Consider the following 4922-nt stretch of genomic DNA (forward strand, 5'->3'; position numbering starts at 1 on the left):
CGATAGTGGTTGAGAAATTGCGGCCATTTTGAAATCCAGGATGGCTACGGCAAATGGTTTTGGTTGGACTGAAAACTGAACACTTAGGTACATAAGGTTTTTTATACAATTATAATGTTCTGGTTCGGTATGCCTGTATTCAGTAGACGGCTCGTTCATTGGCACCCAACGGCATACTGAACAGATCATCTTCAGCAGCAGTATCCACTCTGTCCAGAGCTAGACGGCGTTTCAAAGTTGTTATTTTGACGCAACTACATCGTCAACTGCGATGCAATTTTGCTTACCAATGATGAATAATTGTTTGGTTCAGCGGCGAGCCAAACTGAATGCTGCATCGAACTCAAGCGTTCATATGTACAGTATATGCGTGTTTCTTCCAAAACCAAAAATCTTATTGTGAATTTCTTTTTAGTGGAATTATATTTCATTTGAATAAAGCATACATTTTAGAAACTACACATTTATTTGCCATTAACGAAAATCAAACGGAAATCAAAATTAAGATTTGGATACGCGTTATACAAGACCGTCCAAGGATCCTGTATGCCAAATATTGGTGTATCAAGTACATTTCTAGTGTACAGGGTACATACCATACCAATGCCACTTTTTAGGGAGGCATTTTTAAATTCAATCGTAGTTATGTGCATCTTTTATCAGACTGACAAATCTCATGAGATATATCAAAAATAGCTTCCTATTCATTGTTTAAGGGTTTTTTTCTGAGACAACATAAAATAAATTGTATGATGAAATATGCAGGAGAATGTTACTGATGTACATCCGCCCACCAGTGTGAATTTCGAAAAGCGTATCACTGTTCCACACCTATTCGGGCATGGTATTTTTTGTGTTGTACTTGGACCTCTATGAATTACGACCTATTCATAACATGTAAAATGTCAAAATGAATAACAATATAAGGTATAATTAGTGTCACGATGGGTAGAAATATTCTTAGTTATGCATCGCTCGCGATATACAGTCTGTTCTTGTTATAACAGAACAGAACAGAACAGAAGTTTATTGCTCGAAAGAAAATCACACAGAGTGATTACAGAGTTATAATGGAAAGCCGGATGTACGATCATGCTTGGCGCATCCATCAGTATTCAACTTCTTTGTGCTTTCCATGCGACGCTTAGGCACAGACGCTTGTACTTTCACCAATTATTCTCAAATTATATAAATAATTATCATATTTTATCCGCATTCCATGTTACAATTTCTGCTCAGATTAGCAAGGTCAAAACAAGGTAATTTGGCCCAGCAGTTTATCTTAAGCTTCAGATATATCGATGATCTGATATCGTTCAATAACCATGAAATAGCCAGTTCCCTTCCACTGAACCCACCTGAACTAGAATTTACGGAGACCGCATCATCTGTTTCATATCTTGGTCTATGCATAAAGATTCAGAGAGACGGATTCTCCACAAAACTGTAAGACACGAAGGATTACTTCTCTTGCATTGATAATTTATCTTATAATATTTATCAACATCTTTTATATCGAACACTGCAGCTCCAGCGTTTGAGCCTTTTAATGTACATTTCGGTATGCTCTTTCTACCAAGATTTCAAAGAGAGCCATACGACTCTTGCTCGGAAGCTGTTTGATTCAAGGGATCAATAAAGCTTTCAAAAAGTTTGACATTCCAATTTTGGCGCATCAGTGACCAAAATGATGCCCGATGCAATTCCCTATTTTGACTTGTACCATATGTTCCCGTGTTGTTGTTTTTTTCAGGTGAAAAAAACAGACTTGCATTTTCATGTGTATGTGATAGTTGCTCACCTTTTCGCGAACATTTGATATTGATTCATAAGCATATGGTCGGGATATAGTCGCATTCGTACAGTGGACACTTTCAGATATTTCTTATGACTGTCGAAATGTTTTTATCACTTTTGAGCATCTACGTAAATGTTTCGTGAAGCTAGCTACAGAGGAGTCTCACTCTATACACAAACCAATTTCTGAACAGGGGGTACTATCTCATATATGATATCTACCCAATCCTCAGGACCAGAGAGAACATTAAGTTTGTAAAACATTTTGTTATGTCCTTTCACAGTGTATTGTCTAATACAAAAGTGGTTATTTTCCAGCTCTTTGGGATAAAGGTAACACCAGTCTAATATTCAAATTTGGCGAAAGAGATTACCCAAATAAACATAGAGGAATCACACTAAATGACGACTCTGTAAAACATATATTTCCATTTTGAATAAGATGTTGCCAACCTGGTGTGTAGATAAAAATATCATGAGTCTCAGGCCGGTTTAAGGATAAACTACTCCACACACTTAACATGTTACATACGTTAAGGATAAAACTGTCCATGCTGAGAGGCTGCATTTGAATCAAATACACAACCAACAGGTGGCAGATTTTTGCAGGCATCAAAGTGACTGTTATTCCCTAATGATGAAAACGAATAGAATTGGCTACCACGTTGTCACCAAGTATACCCAGCGGAAAAAGCTCCAACAGCCATCCAATCCGGACAAGTTTGGTTTGGTTTGGTTTGTTGTTTAACGCCGCACTCAGCAATATTCCAGCTATATGACGGCGGTCTGTAAATAATCGAGTCTGGACCAGACAATCCAGTGATTAATATCATGAGCATCGATCCACGCGATTGGGATCGATGACATGCATCAACCAAATCAGCGAGCCTGACCACCCGATCCCGTTAGTCGCCTTTTACGACAAGCATAGTCACCTTTTACGTCATGGGTCTCCATCCGGACAAGGTGTACATTTAAGGGGCGGATACTCCTTCCTTCCATCATCTTGGCTTGGACTCTCGCCCTGCACACACGTCCTCCCAAGCTCTCCAAACCACCAAGCTGACAATGAGAGACCTCTCAACGTCATTACCGAGGGAGCTTGTCTCCATCCTGGAGCCTTTGCTGGCTTACCGGGTTGGGACTACTCCCTCAAGACTTCCTATAAGTCACAATCGTCTACGCTCACCATCTCCTTTGACCTCGGTCAAAGGAAGAGACCTCTGGTCAAGGCTCCGGCCAAGACCAAGCCTCAGGTGAAACGCACCCCGGCCTCAGCTCTTCCTGCACCCCGCCCGGCGCAGAAGAACAGGCCACCACGGGAAAAGAAGACCCCTCCTCCAGTCCTAGACATGGAGATAGAGGCTTCCCTCCCTACCACCCCTCCTCCCCCGCCAGCTGCAGTGGAACTCGCTCCCCTCGAATCCAGAGGGGAGGAACCATTCCGCTCGCCCGATGGCACCGTCCACAGAGTCACAGACCATGGAGCCCGCCCTAAACGACTCCAGCTTCCAGACCACACCGCCACAACACACCGAAGCCCAGACCCAGACCATCCCGGTCGAGGCCCACCCTAAGGTCAAAAGCTTCAGGGACGTCTTAGTGGAAAAATCAGACATCCTGATCAACCACTATAAGACGCACCCGGATCTCCACGCAGAGCTCATCTCCTACCCCCAAGGAGCGGCTCTATGCCAAGCAAGGAGTTCCTCTCGTCATGGTTCACAGGAAGTCAAATCAAGAGTACGAATACGACATTACAAGTTTTACAGATTTGTATCACTTTTTCCAAAGTAATGGCGGCTCATGCTCTGAACACTTCATCGCCAACACCACCGTCCTCCTTGCAAAGAGTCTCTACCAGAATCCCAACCCCCAGGAAGAGAAGCTGACCAAGAGACTCCTTCAAGGCCCCCTTCACTAGTCTTCTAGCCTGACGCTCGCCCGCCGACGCCGTGCCTTCCCACGCTTGACCCCCTCCCCTCCAACCCACGCCCAACCTTTTCCATATTTTTGTGTACTTTTTTACCACCCACTCCCATCCTACCAAACCCCCACCCCCCGCAGCTTTATTTAGATTAGCTCTGTAAAAGTTACATTTTGGGGGGGCGCACTTCTTTATTTATTCATTACGCTTTTTTTCTCCCAATAGTATAAAGTACCTCCCCGTGTGCGAAATACGCTTTTAGTCGGAAAGTGCACGTTAAATCTCCTAGAGTCACCTCACCTCCTTCCTTTGCCACTGTTTGGAGGTAAGCAGCGGAGTTCAAGAGGCGAAGGGAGAGTCGAATTCGAAGATGATCCAGAGATCAGGAAAACCTTCAGTGCAAACACTGAGGAAAATATGCATGAAATGCATATGACTATGAATGATTGTCCCACCACAGCCACATAGCCAATATAGTAGGCATCTCTCATGGGATTGTAACAGTGCTAAAATTGCTATATTTTATTCAACTTTTTGTGTAATTCGCCATCAATTCATAAGTTGTCGGTTTACCATTTAAGACCTGTTGGTACATACTAGTGATAAGAAATTGTATAACAACATCTAGCCCTTTAGATTAACGCCGCCTGAAACAGGTCGGTGGGTGAAACTTTAATTACATGTTGAATAACAACTGGTAGTGGTCAGCGCGTTTGGCACTTACCAGTGTACCGTTATCAGCTATTTAGCGGCAACTGACCTTACTAGAAAATTGAAAACGCGAAACCAAACACGAGCTGAGTGATTCTATCGGCATTTATAATCTTCTATTACTCAACTTTCCAAACTGACCGTCTGCTTTGGCTATTAACAGACCAAACCCATCATACAAAATTGTCTTTATTGGTCCAAAGTCTCAAATTTCAAACTGGACATGCACGTGTAGACTTGCCTTCAGATTAACTAAGGAGGTCTCAGGTATAAATATAGGGGGAAATCGACTGTTAGTCATTCCTGCTTTGCCTGAGAAACTCTCTCTGTTTGTCTTTGAATGTAAGTCACTTTTACTTGTTACTTTGCCATTTAGGTTGAACTTTGCTTAAAATTGTCTTTGATATTTGTATGAATATCTTGCTTGAACAATGAACTTATATTCTATGTATTCGAAATGCCGTTCGAATCTAAGCTGCATATTATT

The sequence above is a fragment of the Haliotis cracherodii genome, unplaced genomic scaffold (assembly GCF_022045235.1).
Source record: "Haliotis cracherodii isolate W230 unplaced genomic scaffold, xgHalCrac1.p SCAF_8, whole genome shotgun sequence".
NCBI lineage: Eukaryota > Metazoa > Mollusca > Gastropoda > Lepetellida > Haliotidae > Haliotis > Haliotis cracherodii.